Source organism: Nipponia nippon, unplaced genomic scaffold, assembly GCF_047370975.1.
Source record: "Nipponia nippon isolate SJK-2023a ecotype South Korea unplaced genomic scaffold, ASM4737097v1 scaffold_9, whole genome shotgun sequence".
In the NCBI taxonomy this organism is placed as follows: domain Eukaryota; kingdom Metazoa; phylum Chordata; class Aves; order Pelecaniformes; family Threskiornithidae; genus Nipponia; species Nipponia nippon.
In genome coordinates this window covers 37,278,442-37,300,610 of record NW_028262413.1, presented here as the reverse complement: position 1 = coordinate 37,300,610, position 22,169 = coordinate 37,278,442, and the positions used below count along the sequence as shown (strand labels likewise).

General features: G+C 38.8%; 1 protein-coding gene across 1 annotated transcript in view; it reads left to right on the top strand.

The window, feature by feature from the left end:
- The window catches only part of FBN1 (fibrillin 1), a 158,040-nt gene that overhangs the window by 33,740 nt on the left and 102,131 nt on the right, over positions 1–22,169 (top strand). The gene's annotated exons all lie outside the window — the stretch shown is intronic.

Here is a 22,169-nt window from a genome sequence, read left to right as displayed (position 1 = left end):
TACCCAGTGATCGCCAGGATTTTCAGTATTGTCCCCATTTCCTCCTTACTCCTTGGGATGAATGGTCTGCCGTGACCCTCTAATGCTTCTTCTTCCAACACGGAGGTGCTGACAGTCAATAGGGAAACAGGAGCTTAGCAGAATCCTGTATGCTTGCAGTTCTTCCCTCCTTGGCGAAGTGGTGGCTGGTGGCTGATGCTTTCATCCTGCGCCACTACAGACAGCACGGCACAAAGGCCCTGCTCCAGTGTGCTGAAGCAGGAGAAGGGTCCTTGTTGGCATTGGAGCAGTGGCAATAAATTCAGTGGTATTTTATTAGACTTACCATTTTCTTTCTTGTTTCTGTGTACACAGCAATCTCTTAGTGTTCTTTGGTCTCAAGGTTAAGCCATCAGTTTTTGCCATAAATCTTCTTACATAGGTCCCGGTGCTTACAATGGCTCCATTGAATTTATTGATAGATGAGTTTTCAGAAGGCTGGGGAAATCAGTTTACCATTTCCAGCAAAACCAGACAGTGCACTAATATGCACATCTACTATTTAGTGGAGTGACTCCTACCTCTCAAAGAATGTATTTAATTTTTTTTTTTAAATAGAGTCGTAGGAATTACAGGGGAGAGAGGATAATTTCTAGCAGTATTTCAGCTTACAGAATTGCTTAGCATGGAAGAGACCTCTTGAGATCATCTAGTCCAACCCCTCTGCTCAAGCAGGATCAGCTAGAGCAGGTTGCTCAGGACTGTGTGAGGCCACCTTCTGGAAAATGTGTTAAAATATATGTTAGTCTGTGATTTGTAACACCTCCAACTGTATCATTCAGATCTGCTAGCCATTTAAGGAAGATCCAGTGCTAACGTTGTCAAAGCATTCATAATCCTGGATGTTTTGTGTTTTTTCTTATTTGTGTGTTCTACTATCCAGAGGGTGTTTGTCCTGTGGCAGCAATTGATTGAGTGCTGTGATATGAAAGCACATGTTATGCTGATAATTTCTAGTGAATTTGCCTAATAAAATTGTAAAAATGGAAGAGGTAGTTTAAAAATATAAAATAAGCTGACAAAATTACAGTGGTTCATGGGGTGTGGGATATAGGGAATGGTTTTAACTCCTAGTAACACTAGGAACTACAGACAGGCTGTCAGGGGAATTTTCCTATTTGTACTTGACACTGGCTGTACTTACTTGCTTGTCACTTAAAACAAAAAGATGGGGAGACCCATTAGGTATTTGACTGATAATTTCACCTCATTTAGGAAGAAACTGGGTCCCTCAGTGGTGGGAGGTTTTAGTATCTCAAAAGCTCCTGTGTCTGCTTAAGTTTCTGAGAAAGAAATGAAGCAGTAAACATACAGTGGAAAGAGCATGCTGTGCACTTTCTTCAAAGTGCAATTAAGTTGGATCTTAAAGTGAGACACCTTGAACTGCTTCTTCAAAGGCCATTGGACTAGTGTCCATGCTGGAATAATATGTCCAGACCTCTTAGTTCAGTTGAGCAGTACAGTGACAGAATACTGCTTGAGCTTGAAATGTTTATAAGAGGTAATAGTAAAACCAGTGAGCAATGAATTATAATTGTCCTGCTGGGATATGATGAAAGCCTTTATGAGAATCTCCATGTCCCGGTGGGACAGTATGGGTGGTAACTTGGAGAGATTCATAAAATGGTAGTATGACAGCTTTACGGTTGGATTAATACAGGCTTCAAAAGAAAGCACAGGGTCAAAAATTACTTCCAGGCTACAGGCTTTAAAGGCAAAAAGATCTACCATTGAAATGGGCAGTTAAAAAAGAGGTTAAGTAATTCATAGCTGTGAAAGGAGAGTCAGTGTTAGATTACTTGGGCTCCAGTAACCTTTAAGATAAGATATAATTTACTGATGGAGATACCATGTCTGGAGTCGAATTGCACCACACGGTGTGAATTATTCCAGTTACTTGATTTTTGAGGTGAAGAATAAAGGAGAGGGCAATTTGTGAGCTTTTTGAGGGATTGAAATAAGGAGAGGGTAATGTTTTAATACACTGGAATTGGGTAGACTTATAGGGGCTCATAAAGGAAAAGCAAGAGAAGCAGTTGAGGGGGGAAGATAGGTGAGAAGAAGATAGCAGAGGGGATCTAGCCAGATAGTTTTCACACATCTCAGGAAGAGAGCGTTGAAGGCAGGTTGAGAAGTTTAGACTGCTGCTTGGGCAGGGGAAACCCAGCGGAGATGTGCATTCCATTCATCTGAACGGCTCTTCTAGTAAAAACATTGCTAGACACAAGCATAGTCCAGGAATGGCAAATGATGAATGACTTACCAAGCTATCTTGCTGGGTATTTAATCTGTGTGGTTATCTAAATAATTTGAAATGCTTCTCTTGGCCTGAGCCAGGCTGGGCAAAATGAAGTGCCATGCATTAAACCTTGTGCTATTTCAGCTCTCAGGTCCCAGCAGGAACTCAACAAGATATGGCTCCATGAAAGGTGATACTATATTAAACTAACAGTACAAGCTGTATCAAACTCGGTTCCAAATTCAATACAAAAAGTCATGGTTTTAGAAGGCATTTTAAATCTAGCGCTAGCACTTCAGTCACTTGCTGATGTCAGTACAAAAAAAATGCTTTGTACAGCTGCTGACTGCAAGGAAGATGAGAGGTTAAATTGGGTTAGTGGAAAAGAAAGACGTGCAGTGGAAGAAGTATTGGTATCAGAATGTTTATGGAATTTGTCATTAAATAACAGAAGTGTTTAAATTGGAGGGCAAATTTAAAGCATTCCTTCTAATAATTTTTTCCCCATTTATGTGAAATTGAAATTATTTACAAAGGTGTACAGGGTAACATTAATTTCTTCCCCTCTTAAAAAAAAAAAAAGGTAAGGATGATGGCAAATCCATCTTAGTCTCTTACTGTTCAAGCCTTATTGAGCTAGGGCCTGAGCCACCGATGTGTATTAGAATAATTCTGCTATTCTTACTACAGTTGATTACAGTGCTCTGTTATAAAGGGTGGAGGCACTTGGTTGGTCTCCAAAGAAAGTGAGTAATAATTGACCTAATGTACAGAGCACATGAATAACATATTCTTTTGGTAAGAAATTTATGTTTTACAGGGTGTGCTAGAGTTCACATCCCTTTTTCACATCTTCCAAAAGATTTTAAAATACTCAGCTGCTCTATTAAATTTCTAATTCAACAAATACTCAAATACAAAGTATGCATTAGATAAAGCTCTTGAGTTGAATCCAAACATTGAAAAATCTTTTAATCTGCCTTGAAAACAGCTGTTTAGAATTTTGAATAGAAATAACAACTTCCTTCAGCCTATGTTGTTGATGTCTGCTTCAGCCTCAAGCTGGGAGGAATTTCTCTTTGTTGCTCTGATGCAAAGTCTTGCTGCTGTTGCAATGATTCGACTATCCCCAAAACATACCAGGAGTGGTATCCTGGTCCTGTTTGAAATAAATGGTAACACGTCCTTTGAATTCAGTATAATGGAGGAGAGACTTTCTCAGAAGACTTGGGGTCATTTTGACACAGTAATCGTAGTTGTCTGGAGTGCAGCTACGGGAGCTCTTATTGTCATCTCCCGCCACTGAGAGACTGCCACTGTTCTTCACATTTGTCTGCTGAAGGAATTCTTGATATGAGAATTGTGTTTTTTAGTGTCTGAAATAATTTAAACTAATTAGATGGGTTTTGTGCATATCCACATGCAGCTTCTATTTCTCGTGCATAAATACTTGGTTAATCTTATAAAATACTATGCAGTGACTCTGCATTAAATACCACACATGAAATTTCTAGGCAACTGCCCATTGCATCCAGGGAAATACCAAAAGAGTTCAAGATGGCTAACACTACAGTGAACATCAAAAGCAGTAATGATTTGCCACTTATTGTAAACTATTGCCAAAACCCTGCAGGAATGGCTTACATTTATTCTACAACTCTTTGTTTTGCTGTATCCAGAGGGTAAATTATACATGCATTTCACGCACATGCGTGTGCACACATATCGGTTGTATATTCAAACATTTGGGCAGTATTTTAAACTCAGAGTTAGAAGTCTTACATTGTTCAGAGAAGTGAAGCCTGGATGAAACTTCTCAGTAACTATGGAAGTGATCCAAAACCTATTCATGTCAAAGAAAGGCATGCCGAAAGACTTGGGTGGGCTTTGAATTGGGAGTCGGAGTTGACATGATCAGATCCTGTCAGCCAAGTTTCAAGAAGGTGTGCAAGGTTATTGAGAAAGCAATTAATTAGCTCTGTGCTGTGTTACCACACAATACTATCAGTCAGTAATTTTGGATAAAAGAAGTGCTCGAAGGCATAAGCCACAAATATGAACATGCTTTAGCAAAGAATACTCTATTGTCTGTGGCTGTAGGGTATAGAAAATACCATTATGTGGAATGGTATTTATTTAACAGCAATTCAGGATGATGAGTAAGAGATATTCTAGTAGGGTAAACAGCAAACAAAATACATACAACCTCTTTCAGTTTTATAATGTCGCGTGCTTTTTCTTTTGGGCTTATGTGCTGCATGCACAATCTTTCATGTGATATTCTCATTTCTAAAGTATTTCTTGAATGCAGGCATGTTAATGTACATTGGTTAATACATAGAGAAGTTTGTATATGTGTCCTCCAACAGCCTCTGATGAAGTGTAAGTAGCCCTTTTAAATCCAAAGGTGATCTTTGCATCCATTTTAGTTGGATTTAAGTTGTTGTTTTGGCTTTATTTGGTTTGTGGGTTTTTTTTGTTGTTTTTTTTTTAAAGTAGTGAGTATTGCGTGTGGTTTGCAGTGGTGTGATATTGATGCAGAGGTGCACATGGAGCACCCAGGATGCCAGTGACTCTCTACACCTCTTTCAAAGCAGAATGACATCGCAGGCAGGCAGCAGGCTTGCTGCCCTGCAGAGGGGCAGCCTGATGCTTGCATGGAAAATAAGCAAAATCACTTTCGTGAACAGGGCTTTTAATTGGCTGTTTAAAAGTTGCTGATCCAATTTGAAGTTCCTAATTAAATGAAATGGGAGAAAGAAAGGGATCAGCATGCTGCCAGGTGAGAGTTCCAATCCAGTGGTTATTTCATTTCAAATGTGTGTGCTAAATTACATTATCTTTATAATTTAGGCTCATAGTATATTCACACACTAATTAAAAGTTCGTCTGTAAGGGCAGTTTAACCACTGCAAGCTTATTTTATTTTATAAGACTAAACTATTTGATGCTTTAAAAACATTTTTATAATGTTAATGTTGTTTATCACAAGTGTAGTTGAAACCTGAAGCTTAATTATTAAAATAGATGTTCCGGCACTTTCCTGACAAGAATGATGTGGATAAAAGACATTATTTCTGGGAGAAATCTTTCTTACCTTTTGGATGTAGTGCAAAATACCTCTGATAATCAGGAAGAAGTTTTCTCTTCACTGAAATGTCTTAAATTATGAGCTTTCTACTGTTTTATGGAAATTTTTTTTAAGCCACCTAAAAGTTTTCCCACAGTGCTTGTTTACAAGCAGCTGAAACTTTAGACACCACTCAGAACAGTCTGTTGTTCCATTAACATTGTTGGGAGTGATGCACATGTATATTGGTGACCACCTAGATTCCTAAATGTTCCCATTCTATTAAAAATTAAAAGAAAATATTTCCTATATTTTTAAGTACAAGTTTAAATTGGCACTGTAATTGCTAAACCTTGCAGCTTAGACAGATGCCAGAGCTCCCACAGAGGAACTTCAAACTGCAATATGCTGTACTCGATACAGTTACCCCTCTTAACTCTTTGCTGCTCCCCAGCAGTAGATGGGAGCTCCCTCCTGCTTCCCTTCCTCTTTCTCCTCTTACCAGTTGTGGGAACCCTGAGGTGCTGCCTGTCATGTACCATTCTCTTGCACTCAGTCCCAAGCAGAAGTCGACTTTTAATACCTAAAGTATCCTCTGTCTCAGCTGTGAATCTGCTTTTGGCTTGGGGGAGCTAGGGGAATTGAATTGGATTACTAGCTTCCTAACGGCTTAATACTTCATTCAAAGCCCAGTGAAGTTAAAAGGAAAAAGATACTCAAGGGTTTCAGTGGTGTGGATCAGATCCTATATCCAGAAGGGTAAGGTAAGCATTGAGATACTGCTCACACATGGATCACCTCACTTCTGTTCTTTCTGTGAGTCCTGATTTCTTAACAGGACCACCTCTTAACCTCAGTACCTGCTTTGTATGATGCTGAGTTGCAGCAGGAAGACTTGTTGGGGAGATAAAAATGAACAGGATGCGCTTAACAGTCTGGTGCCTGTGAAATGGAGCTTGTTCTTCTAAGAAAAAAATTAAATCTATGTCTTCTACTGCTCATTTATTTTCTTTTTTTGAAAGGTGAATTTTAAATCTAAAAATGGGAACATAATTAGGCCTTACCATCGTTTATTCTGCTCCACTCAACTGTTCAATTGTTCTTTCGGTGTAAAAATATTTCAGAAGACAGTAGAAGTATTTACTATCTATTAGAAATCCACTGGCTACAGTTTAAATTTTTTCCTTATTCAATACACTTAATTTTATTTCTTTGAGAGGGATAGATAGGAGCTGCCCAGTTTAACAGATAAGCAGTATGTTGTCGGTGCTGGATTAGGCCATTCTTCATTTTTTATGTCATATCCTCATTTATCGCTGGCCTGGTGTTTGTTTTTCCTGATTTAGGATTAGACATTGAACTATACAAATAATATCAGGGTACATAATTTATACCTTGTCAGCTTGAAAATATCAAAGTAGAAAAAGAATCTGGAAATCAGCTCTACAGATGGGAGGAACACACCTTTTGGGAAAATGCATAGTTAATATCTGCAATTTGTGTAATCATTGTTTATTCACATTTGGTCGCCCAGTGCTAGCTAGTGGATAATATTTCAGAATGCATAGCCAGGTGGGATACTGTGGTGTACTGTGTCAGTCAGATGTTCGTCACATTGCTGGGACGTTCTCGGGCATCTTTTCGCTTCTCGGAGTATGAAGGTGAGCGCTGCTAATGCCGGTCCCCACCCTGCAAAGCGTGGTGCTTGCTGCAGGTCACCCAGCTCCCGGGTGGAGCTGGGACTGCTCCCACTCTCTCGATATGCGGATTCCTCTCCTGGATGGCTTTGCCTGGCTGGCTGCTCTCTACTTGTTGGCTCTCTGGACCTCCTTTTTAACTAGTTAGTTGGCCGGCCTGTCCTGGCAAGCCTCCCTCTCCTGGTTGGCTGGCGAAGCTCTCGGGCTGGCCGGCCTTTTCCTTCCCTTCCCCTTCCTTTTCTCCCCTTCTCACACATGGTGTCTGCTGGCTCCCACTGTTTATCTCTCCATGTCTCTGTGCCTCCCACTCATTTATTAGATTTGCTTTGATCCATCCCGTCTTTGCTGCCTTCCTGTTTTTCTTCCCTCTGGTCTTTTGCTGTTTTGCTTCTTTGTATCCTTGTTTCCTTCACACTTGTTCCCTGAAGGCTTTCTGCTCTGGCTTTCCCCTACCTACAGGCAGCATGCATCTTTTCCAGAGCTTGCTGTCTCGCTCTTGTCCATTCATCTGATCTAGTAACCACATTGTTTGAAACAGTTACTAACAGAACACCGATTAGTGCTAGAGGTTGGAGAAAAGGTTATGTTTAGCACTTTTTATTTCCTTTAGGCATTTTCATAAGTTCCTTTATAAATATCGTCTGTGCTTATGTAGAAATGCCTGTGATAAAATCCCAACTTGAAGTGCTTTGTTGTGCTTCTGTGTCATCTTTCCCATAATTGTGGATTATCAAGTATCTGTGTATTCTCTATAACTCACTGTCATCTCCCTTAGGACTCTTAGAAATGTCACAGCTCACTGTTTTCATCCCGACATCGCAATTATAACTGTAGTCTCACAAACACTTCATTATGTTAGTGTGGAATAAGTACTTTTGGGTGATCACAATGATGGGAAAGGAAGTGCAGGGAAAATTCATGGCAGTTGAAAATTTGCTGCTGAAGACCCTGTGAGAGAAGGCATAAAATTCTGTGGCCATTCTTCTGGTTGTTTCAATCTTTGTTCCAGAGTCCTTATTCAGACAAAGTTTCTGCTGATGCTAATTGAAGTTTTGTCTGAGTTAAGACTAGAGAAACAGATCTCTGTTGTTAGATGCTATAGTGTACCTCATGTCATCTGTGGTTAAAACCCCCGTAAATATCTATTCTTTTTGCCCCTGTTTGGATCAAACCTATTTTCTAAGCACTTCTTTTAGTCTTTTTCTCCACATGGCCAATGTTTTCATTCTCCCTAATTATGGGGTACCTAATATCATAAATCACTCTAAATACTGATTAACAAGTCAGTCCCTAATGGTAACTACACAACCTTGTCAACTGGAAAATACTCTCTTCCCTCCCGGTATGTGTTTTCTCCTTTCATGACAGAAATATGAATCCCATGTGAGAGGGCATTGTTCCCATGTAGCAGCCCATTCCCTTCAAGTGAATATTATCTCTCCTTCTCCTCTAAGATTTTAAAAGTTTTGGGATTGCTTTTACACATGTGTATACAGTATAGATATATTTCTGCAAAAAAACCAGTTCATAGCATCTATTGAGTTGGAAAATTAATTAGACGGCCTAATTCATTGTGCATGAGTTCCTCTGTGGAATGTGTTCTGCTGCTGTTGCACTTGCCCAGCACAGAAAATCTCAGGAGCTAATTCCTCTGGTCTTTTACTAGAAACTGACAATTAATTGAACATTTAAAAAAAAAAACAAAAAAAAACCAAAAAAACTTGAAGGTTCTTAACACAAAAAAAATTACATGAAAGATCTTTTCTCATTTTATTACAGTAATGCCAAGAGGCCTGAAATCAGTTTGAGACTCCCTTTATCATTCACAAAACACATAAGTCTGTGTCCCAAAGGCTGTGTAGTCTGAAGAGGAAAAAACCCCAACAGCATCCAGAAGTATTGGCAGCCCCACGTTACATGTGGGGAGCTAATATACAGGGAGATTAAGTCACTTGTGTAAGGACGTTCAGGGAGTCTGTAGCGGAGTCTGAAACTGAACCCAGGTCATCTCAGTCCCAGCCAAGTGTCTCAACCACAAGCCTATCCCTCCTCTTCAGTATGTCAGTGTAGAAAGTAGGCCAAAAAGCAGTTTCCATCCTTTTATACACAGCATTTTGTAAGGCTGTGAAGTATTATGTATTAGACAGGCATCTGGATCAACAGCAGTTTCTGCGGATACTTTTATCTGTAAACAGAAGCAAAGCCTGTAAGGGCTTTGTAAATTTTACATAAATTATTATTTTATCTATAAATAGCATAGTTAAATCTATAAATACTATACTTAATTTCAAGGCATTTTAATGATTTTTAAGAATGGAAAATGTATTTAAAGGACTTCTGTGTTCTGTAGCGCTCTAATCTTCATATGTTTTAGGTTCTGGTACTACTCATACATCATGATGCATTAGCAGTGATGCGTAGCTATGCCAGGCGGTGTAGTGTGTTACACCATGCGGTGTAAACTGAGAAAGGGAGGCTCAGGTCGCATGACAGGCTAACGCACCCGTGTTACTCAAAGGTTAAGTACTCACGTGTTGGGAGTTAGTGAGGTTTGCAGTTTGCTGACCTAAATCTGAGTGATTTCTATTATGTCGAGTATCTACTCATCTTTTGGAGAATCTCTGTGTAACCAGAGTGTAATGAAACTTATGCTTTAATGTTTTGTACCCCAAATGGAAGAGGGACAAAAAAAAAAAGTGCAAGTATGTGCAGATATATATGCATGTATATCCATCATCCTCCTTCAACTGGGATCTCCCATTTTTGTATAAAATCAGCATTACTGTGTTGAAGTATACAAAGAACAGGCCAGAGCTGTTCATTCCCCTCAGTGCCCTAGTTAGCTATTCACAGATGCCTGGCTCATTTGCTGAACCCCTGATTGCTTTCTCCCACATCCCCCAAATAAAAATTACCTGGTTCTCACTGACATATGTTCTGGCACACCACTTTTATAAACTCCATTAATTGAAACAGTTAATTCCAGATGTTCTGTGCATTTACACAGATAAATTTCAGTGATTGTCATGGCAAAAAATAAAAAAATCAGCTTTGAAGGACCACTGGGATTTATGTGTCATGGAGGTGAGAGAAACCTTGTTTTTCAACCCAGAAACTCTAAAATAAGTAGTGAGAAATCATCCAAAACTGTACGGTGATCAGTGTAATGGACCGTTCAGTACAAACTACGGTGTCCAAGATTCTGATGCTGTTCCCCATGAGCACATAATTAGTAAAATACAATTGGAGTGTGTCACTTTTGGTTGAGCCAGTATGGCCCAGCTTTTGGAAAGGGGCCTCTGAAGCTGGGTGGATCTCTCTCTTCCCCTCACCCCGCAACGCTGGCTGTCTTCTACGTGTGGTTGTATGCTCACACAGTCACAGACAATGGGATTCCCCCACTGAATTGTCATTCTCTCATCAAAGTCCATGAGTCTAACCCTTTATTTGTAAGTGGGACCTGGACTTAATGTTGGATGTCCATGTCTGGGCACCTACAAAACCAACAAGTCCTGTTTAATAGGGAGGAAACAGAAATCTGTTAGGATTTCAGTCTCGGAGCTCGAATGTTCACGTTGAAGGCACTCAGGCTGGTGATTTTTCCCCAAGTTTTCATTATTTGCCCCATGTGTGGAGGCAAATGAAATCTTGGGACCTGACATTCCCATCAACAAGTAGAAGAGATGCCAGTTTCCAGTGCTGAGGTAAAAATAGATCTGCAATATCTGTTACACTAAAATAATGTATACACAGCAAGTGTGATAAATAAGAAGAGGCCAAAGGCATCAGCACATATGCTATTAAAAAGCAAAGAAATGTTAAACAATATGCTAAGAATGTGGAGTTGCTTGCATTTTGAGTAAAAGCACAAAAAGTTTCCCATGTTTGACTACAGTATCAATGGTAATTCGAAGTCTTTTAGAAATATTTGCAATTGTTCTCAAACAATATCTTAAGTTAAAAAATAAAATAAAGTGTTCTTCAATACAGCCGGCTGAATATGAGCCGGCAGAGTGCCCAGGTGGCCAAGGCATCCTGGCTTGTATCAGAAGCGGTGTGGCCAGCAGGACTAGGGAAGTGATCATCCTCATTGTACTCAGCACTGGTGAGGCCACACCTTGAATACTGTGTTCAGTTTTGGGCCCCTCACTACAAGAAGGACGTCGAGGTGCTGGAGCGTGTCCAGAGAAGGGCAACGAAGCTGGTGAAGGGTCTAGAGCACAAGTCTTATGAGGAGCAGCTGAGGGAGCTGTGGATGTTTAGTCTGGAGAGGAGGAGGCTCAGGGCAGACTTTATCACTCTTTACAACAACATGAAAGGAGGTTGTCGCGAGGTGGGGGTCAGTCTCTTCTCCCAGGTAACCAGTGATAGGACAAGAGAAGATGGCCTCAAGTTGTGCCGGGGAGGTTTAGACTGGGTATTAGGAAAAATCTATTCACCAAAAGGGTTGTCAAGCATTGGAAGAGGCTGCCCAAGGAAGTGGTTGAGTCCCCATCCCTGGAGGTATTTCAAACACGGGTAAATGTGGTGCTTAGGGACATGGTTTAGTGGTGGACTTGGCAATGCTAGGTTAATGGTTGGACTTGATGATCTTAAAGATCTTTTCCAACCTAAACGATTCTATGATTACATTGCTAACAGGAGAGTCAGTAAAGACCTTTCACTCCTCTTGCCTGCAGCGTGCAAGTAAGAAGAGAACTTGACCCCAAGTTTGATAATTGTCTGTGGATTTATATTTTTTTTTCTGTTTTAAGATACTTAATTATAATTAGTTCTGTACTCTCTCACTGCTTGGGAAAATCAGGCTTTTGATGTGGTTTTAACAAAGAGTATTTAATTGAAAATTGTCATAAATAGTTTCTGTAATCCTGCTATTAAAGATATGATGGATGCAGAAAGTCCTCAGTCACTTGAGGCCAGTCATTCATTGACTTTGGGGGACATGCACTCATTAGTGCTAAGCGAAGAGAAGACTCCTTAAACCAAGTGGTCAGTGAAGACAGGAATGACAGTAAACCTTAAAGAAATAGCATGAGTTTACTTTTTTAAATTAAATACTAATATATCTGATGTCCATTGGCTCTTTCCAATAAATATAGAAGTCTAGACGCTCTGTGAGTATCTTAGATTTTCTGAAGATCATTCAGAGTTAGCAACAGAGCAATTTAATGCTTTAGTAAATATTACAAGAAAGTGTGAAATAAGAGAAAACCCTAGGCTCGCTGAAAACCTGTAAAATCTAAAGACGACCAGAAGAATAATAACTGGGAGGTAGGGTCCATAGTAATATCTTCAGAACTGTACAAAAAATTAAGAGTAATGAAACACATGAGCGTTAGCATCTCATGTACTTTATATTGGTGGGTATAATATATATATGCTTAATAAAATTATACTGCTTATTTGAAAACATTTGTGAGTCAAGGGTTAGATCATTTGCCTTCTTGGAAAGAGATGCTTCCTATTTCTAGCAATAGGTATTGAATACATGAGATAATTCCAGAATTACAGCATGTATTCTGTAACATTTCAACAGAGATACCATCAGACTTACTCAGAGTTAAGCAGTGCATGTTATTACTATGTTTATTTTTGGACCACAGTCTTAATGCAAATCCCATATATATGGTTATGCAAAATGAGCCAGATTCTGGTCGTGATTACACTGGTGTACACACAGACTGATGCCACAGTTTCACTGAGGAAGGAATCTGATCCTGTAACACAGAGGGTTGCATGGTATTTCAATTAAGTAGTTGATGTGTTTCGCCATAGAGTTGGAGGTGAGATATTAGTGTCTGAAACAATTTTTGTACATTATTGACTTAAATTTGTAACACTTTCTGAGATTTTTTGGGGTGTTATTGTGCAGTCACGAAACTAAATAATTATTAAAATATTTCCGTGAAAATCAAAATACTGTATGTTGTCACTGTTTTTCAGATATTTTTTGTGTCTTTTTAGCTGGCTATTTACAACATACATAAAACTCTGTGTTACAACCTTATTCAAAAAGAACAGTATTAGTTATTCCAAATTCAAAAAAATTTCAGTATTTACATCACATCAAATCTGTCATCACTAAAATCGTATCACTAAAAATACATGTATGTGAGAAGTATTGAGAATACAAAAACCCGGGCAAGTGCCTGGCTGAAGAAATTTGGTCAGGGAACTGTCTGCCGTGTGAAGAGTCTTCATGGGAATACAATCTGCGTGCCCCTTGCTTTCGTTCATAGAAGGTTTCCACCACCATAATTTCTCAGGAGTCCTGGTCCTTTTGGGTTATGGCAAAGAGGGAGCTTGCTTAGGACAAGCCAGATGATTCCTGGCAGCCATTATAAAGGAGTAAGAAGAAATTGTTGATTGCTCTAATTACCTTGTTAAATAGCTGCCAGGACTTTAGAGTTTGGCATTCTGTTAGGACCACAGAAGTTATTTGTCCATGTGTCGTTATGATAATACATACGTACCAACACCCAAACCATCATTATTACATTTACTGCCTTCCCTTTAAGTGATCCACACTGAAAGCAGTCGACTTCTCACCATTCCTGCTGTATGTTTACTCGTTGTATCTCACTTAGCTTGAGCAGTGAAACTGGCTCCCTTCCTCCCTCTCACCTCCCCTTTTTATTTATAACCTGTTTTCAGTTCTGGACTGAGTTTCATTCCAGTGCTCTGCAGTTGTATTGTGTTTCATGACACTGCAGAGGAACATTTATATTTTAGAAAAAAAAGGTTATTTCTAATGTATTGTGCCACTCCCTCTCCTTTTTAAATGTGAGCACTATCTCTTTAAATCCTGGGTGTTGCATTGTCTGAAAGCATTTTCCTTTTCTTTGGATGTTGGTCTATTTAATATACTGCAAGTTGTTAGGATCTATTTTTCTTACACAGTTTGCACAACTTTTGGATAGTCTCAGTTACTTTATAGTCAGTGTCTTCTGGAGCCAAAGAGAAGAAATATACAGAGCTCGTCTACTAGCTTTGTCTTTACCTTTCTATTTAATAGTTAATACTTTGTGGTATGTTAAGAGAGTTTCTATAACGTGGCACTTCTTAAGAACTCCTTTTAAAAAGTAGTAATAAACTTCAGCCAACTTGTTCTTTTTAAGTGAAACTTCCAGAGTTCTTCAATTGAATCCATTCTCCTTAATAATCATCTGGTCTTGACAATAAATATGTCACCAAAGTTAGCTACTTTTTTTGCAAAAAGAGAGATGGAAATCAACTCAGAATTTTATTTCATTGTTGCTAGCCTGTGAAAGAAATTGGAAAAATTAAAATCTGCAAAGAAGTGTTCCTTTGTAGCTTATGCAGCAAAGTAGGGTGGGTTAGAGTTTGTCAGGTAACTGATTATTCAGAAATGAGAAGTTATTCTGCATTTAGCTGCATTGCTTACTGTTTTCTTCATCATGGAAAAGAATAAAATGTGGTAACAATTTTCTGTATTTGGACTGCTGCCGCACATAATTTGGAACAACAGAGCTAAAGCCTTGATTTTGGTGAAATGCTTAGTCTGCGTGTTGGATTAAAATGTGTGCAACAAATCACTCCAATTCTATAATAATTTTTTGAACATTATTTTTTTATTTTATTACTGTAATGTTATTACTTTTCAGTTACAGACATGGAGAACTGGGTCAGTTGCAAGAACAAAATTGGCATGAAAATAGTTGTATATTTGTTCTTGAAAATGGGTTGCCAAAATACATTTGAAAATGGTCAGCTTGAAAATGAATTGTTCTGTACATCAAATGCAACTGATAATGTTAGTCTCACGTGGTTTGTAAGTTGTTATTTAGAAGTCCTGTTCTTTAACCAGTATCCTAGGAAGACTAGATAATATTTGCTAGATAGACATGTTAAACAGATCATCTGTGCAGAAACGGATTTGTGAAGCAGCTTACGGAATGGAAAATAAATTTAGGCTGAAGTGTGCCAGCAAGTCAATATATGAGAACAATTTGCAACAAGCAAAGGTGAGGAAGACATGCAGAAATGGGGTCGTCAGAATCTTGAATTAGAGGATAATATCCCTGGGGCTGGAATATATGAGGCAGTAACTAACTTTTGTGGCTGGCTAATACAGAATAAAGAGTTATGATACCAGTGGAAGTTATTTATTGCAAGTGTTAGATATGCTTCTGTGGATGTTTTCTACTCTTGTTAAAATAACGAGAGGCAACTTGGAGCTGTGATCTGTCCGCAGCACAGCTGTGGTATTTTGAGACATTTCTGCTGCCAGCTTTATACCCCTGCCAGAAACGGTGCCTGAATGGTTGCACGCCGAGTCCCCAGTTCCAGTGACATCTTAGCACTAGCCAGTGTTAAATCTCAGCAGTTCGAGCTCATGCTGCACTGTGTGCTGAAGCAGCTGGGAAGGGGTCTTGTTAATATGTGAAGCCATCTCTGGCACTGGAAGGGAGCAGACAGAAGTGGCATGGTGATAATTTCTTCACATACCACAGCTAAACCTACCAAACCTCAATGGTAAGAAGTGTTAGACATCGCAGGAAATAAGTTAAAATATTGACAAAGTTTTGTTTTCTTTCCTTCTGAACACCCTCTGATATCTTTGCCATGTACTTTCCAATGATGACACATTGGGATCTGACTGGGGTGAGTAATGGTGTCTGGCTGGGGGAGGAGAGCACAGGGAGTGCTTAACAGTGAGTAATTATTTAAGGAAATGGCCCGTGTGGAAAAAAGAGTGTTGTGATTGGATGCATTTATCAGCTGGCATTTCAGTGTCACCTGTGGACGGAGAATTATTGTGTCTGACTTTTTAAATGGTTGGAAGTCAGTGCATTGTGCTAACATGGGAATGTTGTCTTGTGTGTCTTGATTCAGTCTGTGAAGTGAGATGTGCGACATGTCCCCTGTTAGGAAAGACAGAGGTAAATAATGATTACCCCATGGGTTCCCGAGCATGGTCATTCACTTTTCTGACCAGCACTTAAAAGCCACAAAGTCTGTATACAGAACATGATTGCATGATAGCCTACAAGCAATTGAAAGGCACATTTTGCAAGTGGAGTTAGAGTTATGAGCGCATTGCCCTTCCCTATTTCTCTGGTGCAGTGACACACATAGGTTTGCATTAATCTTTTGGGAGGGGTATGTATGTAAAGCTTCTGTTTGTTCTTTCTGTCCTTATCAGGAGATGTTAGTATGTCTGAAAATACCTAGAATCACTTTGAAGGACATTTGGAAATTGAGCCTGAAATGCTAAACTTCTCTGTTCTGTAACTCTGTGTTATGGTGGTACTTACCGCTACAGCCAGCTTGGTCATGCCGTGCTCTTGTGTCAGTTCTGAGACTCTGTAATTCTTGGAATTCTACTGCAAAAATTCTGATTTCAGGCAGAGCAGATCCTGCCTCTTGAAATGAGGCACATGGTGTTTTTTTCCATCATCTTTAAATGTATTGCTACCTTCTCTGAAGAGAGTAGAATGATTGAAGTACAGTGAAACATACAGAGATGGAAGCTGTGTTTTTCCATTAACAGTGTAGTTGTTTGTATAGTGAGAGGTATTGTCTGGTTTCCAGTCCTGTCAAGAAACATGGCTTTTTCAAAGAACTAAGACTTTAAGAGCTGGCATTTCTTATCATATATATGGTGCCATTGTGTCACCATTTATTTCAGATTTTAGATCAGAACATCTGATACACATTTCTTCCATTCCTTGTTTTTAAAATCAGGAAAAGTGATAAGAATTTTGTTTGTGCAAGCACACCTGAATCAGCTTAGGTAAATATGATTATATGTGTGTATTTTTAGGATTCATTTAAGATTCTTCACTCATGGCTCGGTGAAAGCTGATTTTTTAAAACACTGTCTTTATCCCCGTTCCAAAAACATAATTTTCTTGATGTCATTCTCATATCATTCTTATTGGTGACGTTTGAATTGATACATTCAGAGTTCCCTTCTCACCCATTAATTTTTCCGATATATGTGTCCAGCCACTGGACACTTTTGGAAACTCACTTGGAAATCCCTTCAACTGTTTTTCTAATCCTAATCCTACTTTTTCTAATCCAGAAGTTGTGTTTAAGGCAAATTTTCCCCCTCTATAACAGAGATGTGGTATCTTTTCTTGTATATAGCATTCTCAGCACCTGCCATTCCAGGCCAGGGAAAGATGGAAGCTCGATTTCTCATACTGTTCCTGCACCTGACTGCAGTGCTGCATTTTAATTACTCAGTATTTTTTTTTCTGCTTGTAACTGCATAGTCACTAGTTCTCGCACCATTTAAAATTCCTATTTGTACTTTAAGAATGCCATTGAAAAACAGAATTGCTATAAAATTCTTTTTTTTCCATTAGAAATACACATTTTGGATGCTTGGGAAAAAATAGTTGAAATTTGCCTGAAGTCCTGTACCATGTTAAAAGGATTTTGCTACTTGAAACTCAGACCACCAATCTTTTAGCTAGCATTATTCTTCGGCTGTGTGGCATCAGTTTCCAAAAGAGCATTCTCAGGTACAGCTGGTTGCTGTTCTCTTCTCTGATGGCTGGCCAAGCAGTGGCATGGGCTGTCAAGTGCGGTGGGTCACATGTGAGCAGCGCTGAGTAGGCTTTGCAGAGACGAGACTGTGTTTCTGCCCTGTGCAGTCTCACTTCCAATGTTCCTCTTTTATCCCCAGCTGGTAAAAAAAACCCAACCAACCCACCAAACAGCAGAAACAAAAATGCTGCTAGGCAGAAAGTAAGCTGTAATAAAGATCAGCTTTAAGATACTTCTTTTGCCTTAGAGCCCTTTCTGACCTTTCTTTCATTCTTTGTATGATAATGGAATATTCCTTTCTTTCCCTTTTCCCCCGTACTAAAGAAAGGGAAAGCTGCCAGTTTGCATTGCTGAGAGTGGTTTCAGTTACAGAGCAGTCTTGGCTGGATTTGGGGGTTCATGCAGAACTTACCCACGTGAAGTGCTAACAGCTAGGAGGAATGCTTCCTCCCTCCAAGCAGCGTTCAGCCGGTGTGCAGCACAAGGTACTGTGGGAGCTGTGCATGCCGTGTGCCGAGAACTGGAAAAGCAGCACTCATTTTATCGTTATCCATTCCTTTATGATGGCAAGAGGTGGCATTTTCCTGTTTTCAGTAATGAGATCTTGATCACGGTGAGATAAATGCTGGCTTGCTAGGGTCCCATCCTTTGACCTTTGCACCCATTCAGTTTCCATTTATTTTGACAAGGTTGGAGGAGTCTGTCAACCTCCCTAACAGGTGCTTATCAGTTTGCAAAGTCAGGATGTTAATTTGAAGCATCGAGAACCTTTATAGGAGATCTATAAGGAATGAATCTTGGAGGAAAGAGCGACCAGAATTTCATCCAGCATCCTTGCACTAGCTAATTGTTTAATGTGGGTTCCATTAGTTCAAAATTTTTTCAACTGTATTTTTACATTAAAAACTATATTATGCTTGAAAACAAACAGGGGTTAATGTGAATCGAGGGCTTAAGATGTGTATCTGGTGTTGAAAGTCTTGCATTATCCCGGTGCTCGGAGTCTCTTTGGTGCTGTCCAGCATTACTTGGAACAATTATCATTATTTATTGCTGTGCTTGGTTTTGATCAAAGCCTGCCAGTACTACATATTTCAGAAGCCTCTCTGGTGGTTTTAGGAACATAAAGGATCTTTTGAGAAGATAACTAAAATTATTTGATGATTGTGGCTGAAACAGGAACGAGCTCTAGAGCAAAATGCAGCTTGATTCTTTCCTGCGGACTTAAGAAGCTGGATTCTTGCATGGTGTAAACCAGCCTCATTCTAATGCTCTCTTGCTATTTTTGACGATATATGAACTTAATGTGGTTTTACAGTTTCTGCCATCTTCTCAGTTGTCTGAGACTCCCTGTGGAATTATTCCTTATCGAAACAGCTAAGAAGTTTGTGAGGGAGAAGATAAAGTTGTTAGATAACCGTGACTAATGCCTTACTGAAGGCTGCTTGCACGTGCTGAAATTTGCATTAGAAATGACTTAAAACATTTGAATTATTAGTTGCACATCTTTAAAAAATCATTTTACTAAAAGAATTTCAAGTCTCAACATTCTTCAGTTAAAATGAAATTACTCTGGAAAAAATCCCCAAACAAACTGTGTAATAGCTTTTCTGGCTATATTTTTCCCCTTCCTCTCGTCAACTCCTAACTGATCATTTGGAACCTTGTGTTTGAGCTTCATTGGTTGAAGTAGTTTGAGTAATCACAAATGACACAAATGTATAAGGAAACTTTGTTGTTACAAAATAAAGATTGGGGGTTTAAGCTCATATCTCGAGTCAGTGTCTTGTAGCATAGACCCTAGGGTTTACTGCATCTTCTGAAATCAGCATAATTCATAAAACCAAACACCTTCAAGGAAAATGGTGTAACTCAAGGAAATCTCTTTACATGTGATACCATTCTCTTTTCGTTTTGACATCGTGTTAGTGGAATCCCATTTCCTTTTCCTTCTCGTAGGCCTTCATCTCGTAATGTGTCAAAAATATTAAACTCACTATTAATTATTATTACTTTAATTTTAGAGCTCTTTTTATTAAGCCTCTGTATAAAAAAAATGGACTTGGAAGTGTTTTCTCTGTGGCCATAGGTCAGTGTGTACATCCAAATGATCTTATGCATTTTCTGACCTTTAGAATTTTCCATTAAGAACGCAAAAAAAAATTTTACTTGTGAAAAGGTGAAGGATTGTATTTGAGAAAATACAAGAAAGGAAAGTTGTACTCAGCAGAAAACTGAGTATTAAGAATAAAATTTACCAAGGCAAAGGATTAGGGGAAAATAAAGTCTACAATTCTCCATACTAAAGTGCTATAACTTGGATAATAACAAATAGGAGCTGGATTTGCTTGGTTTTGAGTGCATATTTGACCTACTTGTTACTGAAACCTTGTGGAAAGATTTGCATGATTATAAACTTAATTTCATTGAGTTCACCATATTTCTAAGGCATGTTAGCCACTGCTAAGTCATTTATAGCTTGAAAGCAAACAATCGTAAATGCTGATCCATTCATATTCTACCATAAAACACAAGATGGGTTATTCACTACTGTCTGACGTGTGCTTCCCACTGCGGCAGAGAACAAAATGACTCCTTTTTAAACCGTCTATATATAAACGGCATAGGGACAATCTACAATGAGGGATTTCATTCTGAGGAGGTACACTGGAGATTTCCTGTTGCCGACACAAAACTGATGTTTCTAAAGAAATTGTCATCTATTGTTTTAATATTAGGAGTTTTAATATTGGGAGTTTTGCATGCAGTAAAGTAGGTAGCTCTCTTAGACCTCATTTTGTTCAAGGATGAAGAATCGATCTTGGAACTAAACTTTTTAAATTGATAGGTATAACTGATCGTGACTTACTTGTATTCATTTGTGTGCTGAAGGAATAAGATAAAGCTGGTAATATTTGATTTTGTACTACATGCTTCCAAAGCCGCATTTCTACAATGGGATATGAGAAAGAAGGCAGTGTAAGTTTTGACAAAAGCAAAACAAGCCTGTCTAACTAGGAAAATGAAAGCAGTTACAAAAATGCCTAAAAATGAGAGAAGAACTTGATAGAAGCTGAAGTGTAGAAAATTAATATGGGAAGTGAAGGGACACAATGAGAAAGAAATACTGAGCCAAAAAAAGTTAAGACGATGAAAAGGAATTAAGTAACCAGAGTAAGAGAGATGATACCAGAGATTCTGACCCATTTCATGATGATGCTCACAGAACTGCTAGGAAAGAGGAGGGAGATGTGTTCAATAAATGTAGCTGTACTGTTTGGAGGAAATTTTATAGGACAGAAATTTTATATTTGCAGTCTGATAGCATTTAAGGATGACATTAAATAGCAGTAATTGCATTTACATATTTTTATACAGCTAGTCTAGCTAACCAGCACCAGGGAGACTGAAAAGAGCTAGCTAAAGGGTTCTCATATCATGCAGGTTAATTCTGCAGAAATCTGGAAATACAGGACAAATTTCCAGCGGCTGGAAGAAAATTATTATTGTTCCAATATTTTAAAAGGAAAAGAGATGATCTGGGTGATTATATGTCTGTTAAACAGGCCAAAGATAGAATAACAATTATAGGATGTAATACATAGTTAATGAAGAGCAAATGGTGTTTAGTGTCATTTAGTACAAGTTTATCAGAGATAGGTCTTTCATACTAATTTGTTATCCTTTCTGAGAAGATCATGTTTAATTGATGAAGGTAATAGTAACAATATAGCACTACTGTATAGCTTATAGGACTTCTGTAAGCCATTTTATTTGTTCTATCAAGGAGTGGCTTGATTAGTCAGCAGAATTATAGTATAGGGACATAGCATCCCTGGACTGGAATGAAGATTAGTTAAATGATAGGTTTCAAGGTGGACCTGGTGTGGGGAGATGGGGCAGAAGGGAGAGGCATCCGTTCTTACTTCTGCCCTATTTAACACTATTTATCAATGGTTTAGTGGAAACATTATTGTTAACAAAGTTTGGAAGTGTCATGAAATTTGGAGGAATTTATAATGTCATGACTGTAAGGCAGTGTGGATTACTTAGTGACCTTGGCTGAGGCACCGGGTAACTATTTCAGTACAGACAAACATCAGGTTCGTAATTTGCTGGCTTTGCTTGCAGGGTGCTGGACTCTGTCCTGGTGCACCATAACAGAAAAACACTTTAGGGTTGCTTGTGAAGAATTAACTGGAGTGCGCACCCCGGATGTACAGGAGACAGCAGGAGTTGGCAGTACCACTGTTTGGTTGTTGCCCTTGGAGAATGGAACAAAATAAAGCCTACTAGTATTTTATTAACATCTTAGTTTAATTCTGTCCGTTGGCTAAGTGGCCTGTCCTACCATAAACAAATCAAAGCAGATGTGTTCCACATGCCCTCCATTCAGCTGTAGGCAAAGCTTACCCACATATCTGGTACAGCATATGCCTGAATAACAGTGAAAACTGTCCTCAAAAAACTTCCTGCAGTCTGTATTCTCTTCCCTTGAGACTCATTTGAGAACACTTGTGGAAATAAACATATCCTAACTTTTATCAGTATTATTTTAATTAATGCACTGAATATTTAAAACAAACTGATGAAAAGACCTCCC